The 16,673-nt window shown below is 37.0% G+C and overlaps 1 protein-coding gene across 3 annotated transcripts in view; it reads right to left on the reverse strand.

Moving 5' to 3' along the window:
- Nucleotides 1-10,072: 10,072 nt before the first annotated feature.
- Nucleotides 10,073-16,673, reverse strand: part of Thoc2 (THO complex 2) — a 109,636-nt gene continuing 103,035 nt past the window's right edge. For all 3 annotated transcript variants that reach the window (XM_005076823.4, XM_040744563.1, XM_021231036.2), the window contains exon 39: nt 10,073-12,878. The gene's annotated coding sequence lies outside the window, so the exon portion shown is untranslated. The remainder of the gene's footprint in view (nt 12,879-16,673) is intronic.

The following is a 16,673-nucleotide window of genomic DNA, read 5'->3' on the forward strand; positions in this document are numbered from 1 at the left end:
ACATACATATATATATACATATACATATATTCAATAATATAAATTGAAATCATATTTCTAGAGACACTTTATGTCAAGGCCAAGAAGATTTTTTTCATGCATATAGAGTTGAGTGTAAAAGAATTGCTTGGAACTGGAGAGGTAGCTCAGCAGTTAAGAGCACTGGCTGCTCTTCCAGAGAAACTGAACTTGATTTCCAGCACCCACTTGGTGCCACACAACTGTCTGTACCTCCAGTCCCAGAGGATCTAATGCCCTCTTCTGGTCTCTGTGGGTACCAGGTATACATGTGGTGCACAGACAGACGTGCAAGCAAAAAATACCCATACATATTCAAAAGAGGAAGAAATGCTTAAAGGATTCTAATTCTAGTCAATTCAATATAGGCCTTGTTGCATTAACAGATACAACTAGACATGATGAGAGTGACAAGAGAAGGGATATTAGAAGTCTCAACTAAGTGTGACAACTCTGATGTGAGAACAATTGCTTCCTCCCCGTCTTGTCCCAATTCTTAGATACTTTTTAAAGCTGTAATAGCCATTTCCACCTGAGCCAGACTTTAAAAGCTTAATTTCTTTGATATGTTGCTAAATGGAGGTGGTTAATGGAGGGAGTAGAGGGAAAGGAGAAGGCTCTGATTAGGAATTGCACACATAAACTGGATAAGTATGCAATTGTAAATCAGAAATAGCCTTCGTTTCAGGGATACGAGCTAGAAAATGGCCTGTTACTTAACCCCTAGTTTATGCTGACCTCCCTTTTGTTATATAACAGCAAGATGTCATTAGACTTGACTATCTGACTGATTAAGAAGCTACTAATTCCTCTGCACCCACAAATTGTCTTTATCAGAACTTCAAAGATATTGTGCTATGTTTATGGATTTTTATGATCCTAATTTTATGCTGTATGAAATACTATCTCCAGTTACATATCTCATCATTAACAAATAACACTTATGAATTTCTGTTGGGTGTGCACTACTACGTATGTGCGTTTTATGCTTTCTAGGGCAATTGATCCAATGTATCAATAATAAAGACAAAAAATCCAAAAAAAGTATAATTTTTATTTCATCATTATTCATGCCAAGCCGGAAGTGAGATGTAAAATACCGCATGTCTGGAAAGCATTTGAAGAGGACTATATGTACTAAGTGTGATGGAATAAATACTGTTTTCAAGAGCTTGATCTAAAAAAGGTCTGTGAAGGATTTAGACCTAGACCGTGTAGGTGCTTAGATGTCATGCTTTACTTGTAAGTTCGTAGTCATGGATTCCAAACCAATTATGAAGCAATTAATTGTACTGGTTCAGGAGTAAATGAGAGTTGAGTGGCAAATTCTGTTTGGATATGATTCCAGGCTGTCTTCCAACATTTTGTGGAGGGAGTCTTTTGATTCACCTTGGAAAAAAATAAGCATGACATCACTAATCTTTTTATTACACTGATAAATATTAATCTTATTTTCAGTATATGCAAAGCTGTTGCCAGCACATCCAGATTACTTTTCTTGTCCACTTTTACCTCTATGATGAACTCTACTAAACTTGGTGTGCACAATGTTCTTTTCTAAAGAATTAAATCTTAATAGTACATGTAAAGCACCTGAAACAGGACCTACAATATAGTAGGTACTCATCAACTGGCATCAATTTCCATTATTACTGGTAATATGTATACAGATTTACAAACTAGGAATCATTAGAAGTCCTACTTATGCATATTGAATCAGAGTCTCTTTGGATGAGTCACGGAGTAATTTTATTAGTTCCTTGGGTGATTTTAATGTAGGAATAGTATTTGGAAAATACAAAATTTAACCAGTATAGAAACCCAGCATTTCTGTTCTAATTTGGATAAATCTCATTTATAGGCTTCTTACCTCTGTGGGTACTAAGTATATGAGAGCCTATACAACCCATGCCTTCTAAGGAACATTTCTGAAAGAAAGGGCACTTTCAGGGTTAGAGTTCATGGATGACTTACAGTGACCTTTAACTGCAGCTCCATGAGGATCTGACACCTTTTTCTGAATTCCAGGGTAACACAAATCCACCCACAGACACAGACAAGTTCACATAATGAAAAATAATTTTTAAAAATTAAATCATACTTCTAAGTAATGACACAAAATACTAATCTAGTGTATTACAGCTTCATTAGAAGCAACATCAGAAATATATAACCACTTATGAATGAATTTTGGGAGCCCATTCCAAATAGAGGGATGTTCTCTCAGCCTGGACACATGGGGAAGGGCCTAGGTCCTGCCCAGGATGAAATGACAGTAATACTGTCATAATATTTGCACTATGGTAACAATGACTGCACGAGTCTCTGATTTTTATAAAAATGCTTATACAAAAAAAGAGTATTAGGAAACCAGCAGGGTATTAGGAAACTAAGGAGATCTCTCCTATGGCCTTCCTTCCCCACTCCATCCCTTTGTCTCACCTGCCAACACCCAAAACTATCTCTCCTTGTAAACCCACTGGCAGAGATGGCCAAGGAATCAGATGAGCTACTTTCACTCTCCTTTCCACCTTCCAACCCCATTCCCCAATATTATCCCCAGCTTGGAAGCAGACCACCTACTATGGCCTCTCCTTCTCTACACCCACACCAAGGGAACTAATAAACCCTCTCCTACAACAGTCCTTCCTCACCCCATACCTTTGTCTCACCCACCAATACCCAAGAAACACTCTCCCTGAAATTCACAGGACATGCTAGTCAGGGAATCAGATACTCCTAGAAGACTCAGCTCTCCTCCTTCCTTTTGAGATTTCTAACAGTTGGAAGCAGGGGCTGTCGTTGACTCAGCTGCCTACTTTTGGGACCCTTTCCTTGTCTAAAATTGCCTTGTCTAGCCTTTATAGGAGAGGAGATTAGTCTCACTGGAACTTGTTATGCCATGGATGGTTGGCAACCATGGGGGGCCTGCTAAAGAGAAGAAGTTTTTCTGAAGAGAAATGGAGGAGGAATGGATAAGGAGAAAGAGGGAAGGTGGAGGGACTGAAAGTAGAAGAGGGAGACAAACTCAGGATGTATATAGATAGATGATAGATAGATAGATAGATAGATAGATAGATAGATAGATAGATTGGTTGATTTTAGACTGACAGATAGATAGATGGATGGATGATGGATGGAAGTTGAACAGGAAACTCAGAGGCAAGCCTTACCAACAAAATACAAGAAATGGAAGAAATAATCTCAGGCACTGAAGACATGACTGAAGAAACAGATACCTCAGTCAAAGAAAATGTAAAATCTAAAAAATTCAGGTACAAAATATGCAGGAAATCTGGGACATTATGAAAAAACAAATCTATGGATAATAGGAATAAGGGAAGGAGAAGAAACACAGGTCAAAGGTACAGAAAATATTTTCAACAAAATCATAAAAGAAAATTACCTTAACCTAAAGAAGAGGGTACCTACCAAGGTGCAGTAGGCAGACAGAATACCAAATAGACTGGACTAGAAAAGAAATCCCCATGACACATAATAATCAAAACACTAAACCTACAGAACAAAGAAAGAATAGTAATAGCTGCAGGGGAAAAAGAGCAAGTAATATATAAAGGCAGACATACGAAAATAACATCTGACTCCTCAATGGAGACTCTAAAAGCTGGAAGGGCCTGGACAGATATTCTACAAACTCTGAGACCACAGATGCCAGCCCATCAAAACTCACAATCACAATAGGTGGAGAAAAAGACATTCCATGATAAAAACCAAATTTAAGAAACATCTATCTACAAATCTAAATATACAGAAAGCATTAGAAAGAAAACTTCAACATGAAGAGGTTAATCACACCCAAGGAAAACACAAAAAAAACCAAATAATATCAGACAAGCAGATCAAAAGAGGAGTAAAAATACTCACATCACAACAAATTAAAGGAAATCAACAAAATCTGCTCATTGATAACTCAACATTAATGGTCTCAATTCCCCAATAATAAGACAGACTAATAGACTGTATTTGAAAACAGGATCCATCCTTCTGGGGCATGCAAGAAATACACTTTAACATCAGGGATAGACCTCACCTCAGGATAAAAGGATGGAAAAAGATTTTCCAAACAAATGGACCCAATAAGGAAGCTAATGTAGTCACTTTAATATCAGAAAAAATAGACTTCAAACTAAAACTAATCTGAAGAAACAGGGAAGGACACTACATACTCACCAAAGGAAAAATCCAAGAAAACCTGCAATTCTAAACATCTCTGTACCAAATAAAATGCCCAATTTTATACAGAAACACTACTACAGCTAGAAACACATTTTGAGTCTCACACACTAATAGTGGTTGACTTCACTATCTCATTCTCACCAACAGACAGGTCATCCAGAGAAAAACTAAATAAAGAAATGCCAGAGCTAAATGGCATCATAAACCAAATGAACCCAAGAGATATTCTCCAAACATTCTACCCAAAGATAAAGGGATATACCTTCTTATCATATCATGGAACATTCTCTAACACTGACCATATATTGTTACAAAGAAAGTTTCAATAGACACAAGAAAATTGAAATTATACCCTGCATCCTAACTAACATTATCTGATTGGATTTAGGGCCCATTCCATGAGATGGAATCCATGTCCAACACTGCAAAGGTGGCTAAGAGCCTAATAGGCTAGGGAGAAACCAAATGGTACTGTTCAGCTAAAGGAATGTAAAAACAAAGTGACTTGTAATGACATTCTGCTATACTCATAGATCAGTGTCTTGCTCAGCCATCATCAGAGAAGCTTCCTCCTGTGTTGGATAGAAATACAGAGACCCACAGCCGGACAAGATGTAGAAACTTAGAGACACTGGAACACTTGGCCTAAAATGGGAAATTTCCATCAATCCCCTTCCCCCTGGCTCAGGGAACCCTGAGGAAGAGGAGGCAGAAAGATTGTAAGATCAAGAGGGGGTGGAGAACATCTAGGGAACAAGGTCTTCTAAACACAGCCAGACCAATGCACATAGGAACTCACAGACTGTGGCGGCATGCAAAGAATCTGCACAGGTCTGTACCAAATGGGGTCCCAGGACTGAGAGAAGTGGATGGGCACAACGCCCCATCCCTAACTCAGAAGTTATCTCCAAATGATAACCACTCTTCATGCCCAACAGATGGCCAACACAAAAAGAACTCAATGATATTTTTCTAGGTGTTTCTGTTTTTGTTTTACCTTCAATGGTGCTTTGTCTGAGCTTTTCCCCCCTTAACCTTCAGGTCTTTACTTATATATTATGGTTTATAATTTTATTTTTTAATGGCTTTCTGTTTAGGCCAATATGTGTTTCTCTGTGTCTATATTTGCTTCATGAGCTTTTTCTTCAGCTCTTTGTCTTTCTGTTCATCCGTTTGTCTTATTCAGGTTTGTTTTTACCTTATTATCTTTAGATGCTTGTTTTCTACTGAGAGCGAGCAAGACAGGATGTGGAATGGGTGGGTGGGAAGGATCCAGGAAGAGTTGGGGGAGGGACAACCAGAATCAGAATATCTTATATGAAAAAAGATAATTTCAGTAACAAAACAGAAGAATAAATCCCAGGTTATACAACATGTTGTAAATATTCAAATTTGTATTCCTGAACCAAAGAAAATCATCAAAAATCTGCATGCCTGGACCACTTTTGCTGTTATATAAGTACCCGTACAACTATGAACTGAGGTTTCACCCAGCCACTAACACTCAAGACATTCAAAATACTTTCTTCCATTTTTGTTTTATTTGCTTTTGAGACAGGGTTGCACTATGTAGCCCTAGCTGACCTGGAACTCACTAAGTAGATAAGACCTTGTTGAACTCACAAAGATCCAACTGTCCCTGTCTCCCAGGTGCTGGACTAAAGGTGTGTGCCACCAAGCTTGGTACTTCCTTCTGCTTTATTCCCTGAGGGGGAAAATGTGGCTTTTTGGAAAGTTTCTTTCAGTCTTCAGTAACAGGAAGATACTCTTAGGAGGCTAGGATCTTAACTGAAATGTAAGTATCTCCAAGATTATTAATAAAACCTAAGATTAAGAGGACCTTTCCAGATAAGTAACAAACGTCAAAGTCACTTACTAAAACTCAGAATAAAATGCATATTATATGACATTCATGTAAAGCTTTCAAAAATGTGCTAGGCATCATGGGTATTTTATTCTTTTTTAATTTAAATTTAAATTAAAAACAAGATTGCTTCACAAGTCCGTTCCAGATCCCTCTCCGTTTCCCTCCCCTTTTTCCGTGTCCTCCCCTTACATCACTTGGCAAATAAAATATTCAAACTGGGTGTGGTGCTCCACAATGTTATCTCAGTACTCAGGAGGTAGAGGCAGGAAGTTTGTCACAAGTTCAAGGCCAGCAAGAGCTACACAGCAAGGCTATCAAAAATACAGAGCAATAGAGCGTAAGTTTGTTTCACCACCAGGCGTGGGGGCACACACATATAATCTCAGCACTGGGCAGGTGAGTCTGGAATATAAGGCCTTCTGGAGCTAGTGTGAGAGCAGCTTGAGCTATAAGAGCTATAAGAGATAAAACTTTCCTATCACGGTAACTACCACAAAAAGTCCTGTTTTACTCACCCTCACTCCATAGGTATGCTGTATGAAAAGTAGTAAGCCTTGCCTCACCCAGCCTCCTCAGAACATCTTTCTCTGTTTAACACAATGTCTGAATCCGCTAACTAGAGTGGATGGTCCATAAGGGTAAACACTTGTTTTGTTCTGCCTCTAGGATATTGTGACACTTAAAACATATTTTGAGTGAATCTCCAAAATGAGAAATATTCTGTATCAGGACTCAGATAGCTAGAGCCTGCACACCAACTCCAGGTTCCCATTTGTTTTCGTAAATAAAATTTCCTCAGACTATAGCCACATTCACTGATATGACTGCTTTCTCACTACACCCACAGCTCTAAAAAGGTACAAGAAGTACATATGGCCACAAGCCTCAAATATTTACTACCTGTATTTTATAGAAAAGATTTGACACCTAATTTTCTAAATATGCTCAGAAGCACCTTCAGAACAGGAAATGGTTTTTATAATCTTGTAATGAAAACAAGTAGATATTCAGAAGCACTTATCATATTACAATTTTAAATATCCTACTTACAACGTAACTTATTTTTGCAGTTAAAGGCAAAGCTATGGATCTGGAGAGATGCCCCAGCAGACAAAAGCACTTGGACTCTTGCAGACAACCTGTATTAAGTTCCCAGCACCTTTATCAGGTAGCACATAAACCACTTGTGACTTCAATTACAGGGGTTCTGGTGCCTTCTGCTGACCTCCTAAGGCAACTGCATACATGTAATGCACATACACGCATGTGTGCACACACATTTATTAAAAAGCTACTATGTTCTAGCATCACTGTATTCCTTCTTAATGTCCCAACTAAAGATTACTTTTAGAGAAAGGCTAGCTGGCCATGACGATGCACATCTGCAATCCCAGCACCCAATCAAAATGCTAAAGGAGAAGAACTGGGAGTTCAAGGCCTACCCAAAGTACACAGCATAGGCCTATCTCCCCCTCCCAAAATGCTAATAGCTACCATCGATATAGCTCAAAATCAGTCTGGGTCTGGTTTATTTTACTCAATATGATGACAAAACCTCCAGCTATTTTCTTGCAAATGACAATTTCATTATTTATAGCTGAATTAAAAAACCTCCCCCTGTGTATATATACATCTTCTTTACTCACCCATCTATTAATGGGGTGGAGAGCCTGGCTTCTTGACTATTTTGAACAATGAAGCAGTAAAACATCTGTGCAAGCAAGACTGTGGGGTCACTGAGAGAGCCCTTCCAGTATATTAACCCAGGAAAGGCATCACTGGATTTCATGGGAGTTCTATTTTCACTCTTCTAAGGAATCTTCACACTGATTTCTATGTCAGCTGTTCCATTTTCCACTCCCATCAACAATGTATGAGAGTTCTCTTTCCTCAAACCCTTGGCAACATGTCATATTTTCTTGGTGATGGCCATTCTAAAAGAGATGGAGCCTCATTGTAGTTTCCAGTTGCATTTCCTTGACAGCTTAGGGAGTTGAATTAATGTTTACTGGCTATTTGTATTTCAATTGAAAATTATCCACTATTTGAAAAGTATATTTGATATTAATCCCAACTGCCATGCAGTTGGCAATGTTCTCCTATTCTGTAGATTGTCTCTTCACTCTACTTTTCCTTTTCTGCCCAGCCCATTAATGTTATAAACTCCTTCCTATCTGTCCACTGTTGGGATTATTCCCTGGACCTTTTCTAACGTCGTTGCATATCTGTATCTTGAATTGTCTCACATTCCCTTCTATCAATCTCTGTTTTAGGTCATTACTTAAAGCCTTTAAACCATTTGCATTAGATTTTCTGCATGGTAAATATGGGTCTAATTTATTCCCTCCACAGGTGGACAGTTTTCCTAGCACAATACAATTCAAAGGCTTTTTTTTTTTTACCAATTTGCTTTGCACCTTTGTCAAAATGTGACTGTAGCTGAATGTGTTTATTTTGGAATCTTCTGTTAGTCTGTGTGTTTGTGCCAGTACCATGCTGTTACTATTGCTGTATAGGGTGATAGAATCAGATACTGTGACATTTCCAGAATGCTGTTTAGGTTTGCCTTGCCTATTCAGGGTATTTTGTTCTTACATATTAAAACTCGGGGTTTTTGAAAAATATGTCTGCAAAGAATATCATTGGGATTTTGTTGACTCTATTAACCATTTTGGGGAATGCAGCCATTTCCATATTAATCCTGTCAATTCATGAGCATGTCTTTTCATCCCCTAAGGTCAATTTTTTGTTTTGATGTTTTCACCTAGGTTAGGTGGATTCTTACTGTAAACAGTGCTTATTTTTTCTGATTTCTTTTATGGCAATTATGTTTGTAGTACATAAAAAAGATAAGACTTGAATACTTTGCTAAGAGTGTCCATCAGATCTAAGATTTTTTCAGTGAAGTCTTTAGAACCCTTTGAATCATGTTATCAAGCACAGACACTTTGACTTCTTCCTTTCCTAATTGTATCCCCTTTCCTTCTCATCTTATTACTCTATATTGGTATGTGGGAACCCTTTTCTCATCCCAGTTTTTTTTTCCTACTGAGTATAATGTTGGCTATATTTTGTCAAGTATTTCCTGTGTCGAGGTATATCCTATCGTATAGCCATATAGTCCTTAAAACATGAGTGCAATTATTAAGAAACAGAAAGCTCTTCAACACATTTCACACAGATGATTTCAAGGAAAAATTTGTTATTTTCTCAAAATTACAAACCACTCTCAAAAATATTTTTTCTTTTGAAATATTTTGGGTCAGGTATGTTATAGGTGTCCAACAGTCAATGCACAAAGCACATTCCCACAATTGATTGCACTGCTCATCTTTTGCAAATAACAATTACACAAAGGGGAGATAAGAACGTATATTTTTTGCCAATTCTAAGATAGGCTCATCATTTATTAATCCTTTTTAAAAAGCATATTCATTTTCTACTCTGAAAATTCTGATTTGCATAGATATAATCATCAAAACATTGAGAAATGGGTGGTATCAGGCATGTTTTCATCCCACAGTTTACTCCAAGAGCAAAAACAATCGAACAATGTTTCCATATTATTGGATGACATTTGACAATGTAGTCCATGACAAAAAATGTTTTTTAATTTTATTTTCCAGTTTAAATTTAGATAAGAATCAAGGTTGCTTCACAAGTCAGTTCCAGGTCCCTCTCCCATTCCCTCCCTTCCTCCCGTGTCCCCCCTCCCCCCCCCCCGGTTATCCCCTCATTTCTCCAGGGAGGGTGAGGCCCTCCATGGGGGTGTCCATAGTGTGTCATTTCATATAGGGCAGGGCCTAGACCCTTTCCCAAGAGTTCAGGGTGAGAGTGCACCTCACATTGTTCTATTGGAGTCCAAAGTCCGTGTGTATACTTGGGATGGGTACTGATCTGCTGCCCAAAGCTCATGACAAAAATTAAGAGCTGAAAGATTGACTTACTTTTCTAAGTTCTGCTAAATAAGTAACAATATACACAATGATATAGTCATTTGAGAAAACTATTGTTTATTTAGAAAAAATGGTTACACTGGTAGAATTCAGTTGATAAAAAATTCTCTAAAAACGTCACTGTGAAACTTTTCCAGATGTAAGTTTAGCAATACAAAGCTCCGGTAGCTGTAAAATTAAAACACAATTAATTTTTTATCCCCTCTCTTCCCCCCAATATTTCCTAATTACAAGAAAAAATGGCAAAGGACAAGTGAGCGCTGGTATATTTTTCTTTGTAGAACAGGTTTTAATGTTATACACATACTATATAAAACGATTCTTAGGCATTGCATAAGACAGTGCTCCACTTTATTTTTAGTGACTAATATTAAAAAAAACAGGCCAAATAAATTAAAACTGAGTTCTAAAATGAGGTAAATTCAAAATCATTCAATAACTGTTTATTTTCAGTTTCAAACATTAAAAAGGAAGCATTTCAAATGGGGGAAATGATCGAAACCCAGGCAACATTTAATCAAAAGAGAAATTCTGTACACACGTAACCTTATTTGCTTATTGGGAAGTATATGCAGCACATTGTGCTAAAATAGGGAATAATTAACACTTTCAGCCATTACTGAAAATAAACATGTAGAAATTAAGCAACAAGTTAAAGTACAATAACATATAATACAACAAATTTAGGTTTTCTGCATGGAGCAATAAAGCAGATAACTGAAAATGGCCCACTTCATTCACAATTCTCAGTAATCTACTCAGGAAAATAAAATTCTGGTCACAGCTGCATTGAGTTCATTTCATTCTTTCCACCTGAAAAAAACAAATTGGTTATATTGATAGACAAGAAGGAGAGGCTGAGGAAAATCTAAGGAGGGCGGCTGAAGCAGGGAAAGAGGAGACCAGAAAGAGAGGGCCAGAAAGCCATGGAGGGGAAAGAAAAGAAGGGGGAACCACTCGGGAAGAAACCTCAGTGAACTCTGTCAATAACAAAAGCCTGGATGAAGTCCCAAGAAAATGATGAAATCTTAGAAATCATTAAGACACTAGGAATTTTAAGAAAAACTGAACATTTTCTGTGTGTGAGAGGGTGGAAGGTTTGTGGGACAAAGAGAAAACCATTAAAGAGTAACAGGTGCAAGGAATAATGTATCAAAATAAACGGAACAAGCAGCAAAGGAAAGGAACCTATTTTACATGTTTTGCCAAAAGAAATAGAAAAATGACATCGACTTTTTTCACAAAGACACAATTTTAATAATGAATTATATTAAGATGCAATGTCTGCTAAATTATAAAAATTGCTTTAAAAATATATTGACTCAATTATACTTATTTCCTTTCCTTTATGTAGACATTTTTCAAATACTGAATAATGAAATAAATTCAAAACACGATCATTACAACGTGTGGCAAATAAGTTCATATCTGCCTAACATTGTTCTCAAATTTTAAATTAATGCTTAATGCATTAAACTTTATTAATGAAAATACTACATTCAAACAGTTCCTAAAAACGTAGCTAGAAGGGGCCTTAGAAAATAATCAAACTTGCATGAAATGCTGACAAATACTTTATACATCATTTCTACACAGCATTCTGTGCATACCATGTAGACCTTGAGATCATCAATTGTAATTTTGGATACACTGGTGTTCAACTTACAATTTTAATACTTAAAAAAATAATTGTTCCTGTCTATCAATTCATAAATGGGTAAACAAAACATAATACACATTCATTCTATGGAATATTTAACCATATAAAGGAATGGATTATTGACACATGCTACACCATGGATAAATCTGATGGTAGCTGAAAGAACCCTGGCCCCAAAGGGCATGATATTGCACGATTCCACTTATATGAAATGTCCCAAACCAGGCAAATTCATAGACAGCAAATGTGTCAGTAGCTTCCAGTGGCTAGAGAAAAGGGAGAGTTAAAAATGACTGCTAATCTGCATGGGGCTTTTTTTGCAGGTCAGAGAAATGTTCTGAGATTAGACTATGGTGATGACTGCATCACAGAGTAAATATACTAGAGATCACTGAATTGTCCACTTTCAAATGGTGACTGCATCTCATCTTTTTAGATTGAAAATGAATAATGTCCCAATAAAGCACATCATGATATTCACATAACCATACTTGTGAGAATAAGAAATGGGCCCTTGATCATGATGATGTCTATGTAATGTTCAAAAAAAATATGGTATCTTCATGATCATAATCAGAGTAAGAAATTGGATCGTAATAATGATGTCACATTATGAGAATTCCTTAAGGAAAAGGAAACTTTTGATGACATACTTAAGGGTACATTAAAGGATAAAAATGTTGTTGTTAAAGCATATAAAGATCTTTCCCAGCAACTGGAATTAAAAAGAAAATTTTACAAGAAGCCAAAACCCTCCAAACAACATAATCATCCCAATGTTTTCACACTTGGAGTTCACACACAAAGGCAACCTATCTACATTGGTTCCAGGAGGCGATTTCCTCTCCTTTTTGAGAAAGAAGAGTGAACTAAAAGTCAGTTAGTGAATTTTTCATTAGACGCTGCTTCTGGGTGGCATATCTCAAGTAAAAATTGTATGAACAGGGACCTTGCTCCAAGAAATTGCCCGCAGGTGAAAATAATGTTCTGAAAATCAGTGACTTTGGAATGTCTCGTCAAAAGGATGGTGGTGTGTTTGCATCTTCTGACTTAAAGCGGATTCCCATAAAATGGACAGCACCAGAAGCTCTTAATTATGGGAGACATTATTCTGAGAGTGACTCATGGAGCTTTGGCATCCTCCTCAGGGAGACGTTCAGCTTAGGGGTCTGTCCACACCCTGGAATGACAAATCAGCAAGTACAAGAGCAAGTGGGAAGAAGTTACTGGATGTTAGTCACAACATCTCAACAGTGTCCACAGTCTTATTCAATAGTGCTGAAGCTTGAAACCCACGCTCAAGCTCAATGAACTTCAGAAAGAGCATTTGAGAGCACGAGAGGAGGATCATCATATGGGTTAGATGCCAGCCTGTGGTATACAAAATTCCAGGCCAGCCTGAGCTGATTTTTGAGTCCCTGTCTCAAAAATCGCCAAACAACAAGAAGACTAGTGATGAAACAGCACCACAGTCAGATTTCAGGGTTCTGGCCTCGATACAGTTACAATTTTATACTCACTAACACTTAGTTTATGCCACTCATGCAACATTCTTAGTTTATTTTTTAAGCAATGCTATACTAAAAATAAATATGTGCCATTTTAATAATTATAAAGAAGCAAGATTGGCTTATAAATCTAAAGGGTCATTGAAACCTATCTTTGTTCAGTTATTTTGTTGATAGTTCTCAAAATCATTTTCTACTGCAGGCTCAGTTCAATCCACTGTCCTCCATCACACACATATACTCTTTTGAAGTTATAAACTGTACTTAACACCACAGAGAACACAAACAAAAAGTGCCCTTCCATTCTGCTGACAGCAGAATACATGTATAAGCACCATTTATATTGGTAATTATCTCACTGTCCTCAATTCATTTTAGCTTACCCAGTAGTAAATGTCTCATACAATAAACTGTTTGATGATAACAAAAACATTAGAGAAACTACAAAGCACAGGCCTGCCCAAACAATAGCTAACTCGTGGTTAAGTGTCTACGTAAAAGGAGGTACTGCCACAGCGATGTGTTCCCTGCATTTACTATCACTTGAAGTTACCGTGATTTGTCCCTTCAATGCTTATCCCTCTCCCTGTCCAAAGCTGAATCACATATAAGGATGGAGTTGACATTTAGAGTATAAAAGGAACATTCATAAAGAAAAAGTTATGAGGAAAAAGACACAGCGACCGGGATCCTAGTCCAGCATTACAACGCAGGTGCCCTTAGGAACTTTTGCAGCAAACACAGATCCTGGAATGTTCTGTGTAGGTAAAACACAACACCAAGTTAAATTTGAGAATCCTTTAAGCTGAAATCTAATTGTACACAGGGTTGTATGTCAGAATAAAAAAAATGTGCAGAAAAGACAGTCACACACATGGGCAAATGTGACAGGAGAACTCTTTGTAAACCCTTATCCGAATGTCAAACCCTTTAAAACACAAAACAGTACCTTAATAAGTGTGTGTCTATCTGAAGAGGACAAGCAAGGAAGTACAAAATTCTGGTTTCACCTATTTAGTGCTTAAGAGTATTGGTTCACAGAACACACAACTAGTAATGAAGGAAAAATCAGTTGTGTCTATCACTTCAATCTCCTTAACAAGAGCTTTGTACAAATATGATTGTTATATATAATCCCCCCCAAAAAGTTAAATTTGTTCTCAAGAAATATCCCAAGGATGTAAAACAACTGCTAGTCAGTTTGCTTTCACTTTTATCAAACAGTATAAGAAAAGCAAGCTTGTTTGATAACAGAAAAAAAATTTTTCTTCTAGTATTGTTCTTCACCAACATTTTCATTGATTAAATCATGCCACATGTAGTTAATACTTCTTTACCCAGATTTCTATGTACAGCTAAAAGACTGCATAAACATCACAGACAAGAAGGAAAATTAATTGGTTACTTGATTTAAAATGGCTAAAAACACAATCTAGGCATGTGGATATGTTGTATACTTATACACATGTGGGAAGTAGTAACTAGAACAAGTTTACACAAATGAGCAATGACTAGCTCCTAAGGAATAAACTCTATTAAATACTCTATTTCCTAATATGGATTACTAATTTAGGAGACTAGTTTTCCAGGTACAGACTAGAAGGGGGCAAAGGCCAGAACAGGAATTATAAAATTGTCTACAGGGTCTAAGGATACAATGGAAACATGTGAACCATGTAAGGACTGCTGGAGTAAACAGCCTGCCTTTCCCTCCCCAGAGCCACCCTCCCCATAAAAGTCTTGTTCTAGAGGGAAAGCAGGTAGGCAGGTTCAAGTTTGATTGCTGCCATGCAGAAATCAGCACACAATGTCAATGTTTCAACTCATCAAAAGACTGAAATTCTGACCGGAGGAGAATTTTTCTGAATTATTAAATGATGTTAATATCTACTGTTTTAGCAGAATAGAAGACGCACATAACCCCAGCACTAACAAGACTGAACTGGGGGATTACCATTGAATTTGACAGCAGCCTGGCCAGCACAGTGAGTTCCAGACCAGCTTGAAATACAGAGTAAGAGCCTGTATCAAACTAAGCAACAAATAAATAAAACAATGTTTTCTAGATATACACCTTGTGTGAGACTAAGACTTCACCTAAGAAGTCAAATTTTGTTCCAGGACTGGAAACTTGCTGTATCAGACTTGGAGGAAAAAAGAATCAAGTTACATACATGAGACTAGAAGTAAGAAACAAATTTGGCTTTGCTGGAATGGAAGGTTAAAAATACAGTGAACTTAAAGTATGGATAGAATAGGATACGAGTTATGGGCCACATATACCAGGTAATAACTGAGTAGTCAAAAGATGGTTAATAGATAACGATTCAATGAGCAGCTTTTCATTTGTTTGTTTTCCTCCACTTTGGTGCTGGGGATTGAGCCTAGGACCTTGCACATGTTAGAGAAACAATCTACCACTGAGTTACATCCTGAGCTTCAGGCAAGGTATTTTAAAAATTAAAGTAAAACAAAATGTTAAGGCAAAAGCAACTAGTGATATTCAAGAGACGAAATCAAAGAGAGGTAGAATTTGGAGAAAGATTTTGCAGGTAAACAACACAGAAGAGTTTTGGAGCTAAATAAAAGGGGGCAGGATAAGAGACTTTGAAAAGAATGTAATCCAAATTACATTTATATATAGTATTCTCTTGATCCAAATGTGATCATTGTAATATGTCTGCACTAAGGGTGAGAGATACAAGAAATCAAAGTAATTTCTCCTCTGACTCCCCTGAAATAACTGTTTAAAACACCAACAAGAAAATCTTAAAACCAGTGACAGGATAAAATCATGGCAATGTGGTATGTCAGCAGCTCTCCTTTCTGTAGATTAAGAAACAAGTTAACAGAGGAGCAAGAAGAGCAGACTTAGATGCACCCTGCAGAAACACAATAGTACCATAGGAAATAGTGAGATTTCTGATTGAAAAGAAAGAAAAACAGAATAGCTTGCTCAATCACAGAATGAAACTAAACACAGAGACAGCCAGAAAAACTAGAAGAAGAAAATCAATCATAGCCTCCCAAGAGTAAGAGTCTGCCCCAGAAGAAAGTATGTGTGACATAACTGTCAACGAACTAAATATATCTACACACAGTTATCGGGGTCAAGATTTACTACAAAACCATCAGCCAAACATTTAGTCCTGTCCAATCCTAAAGCCCCCACTTTTTGTGCTCAAAAGGTATTTCATGGCCAGTGTAAGAATAACTCAAGGAAATCTGTATCAAAACCTTCATGTCTAAAAAGACAAACTTAGGTTCTGAGAGAAAACATATATATAAAATCACAGTGAAGTTTGTCAGTGACTTTGGTTGATCCATTCCCTGATGAAAATTTGATAGGAAGGCTTTTTGTTTCTTTTACAGGAAAGTAGAATGTTCAATAAAAAATTCAAATTAAAAGAAAGGTTATGATTAGAATAAAAACAATATATAGTATATATAATATATGGTATGTGTAT

Source organism: Mesocricetus auratus, unplaced genomic scaffold (genome assembly GCF_017639785.1).
Source record: "Mesocricetus auratus isolate SY011 unplaced genomic scaffold, BCM_Maur_2.0 Super-Scaffold_100003, whole genome shotgun sequence".
NCBI classification, from domain to species: domain Eukaryota; kingdom Metazoa; phylum Chordata; class Mammalia; order Rodentia; family Cricetidae; genus Mesocricetus; species Mesocricetus auratus.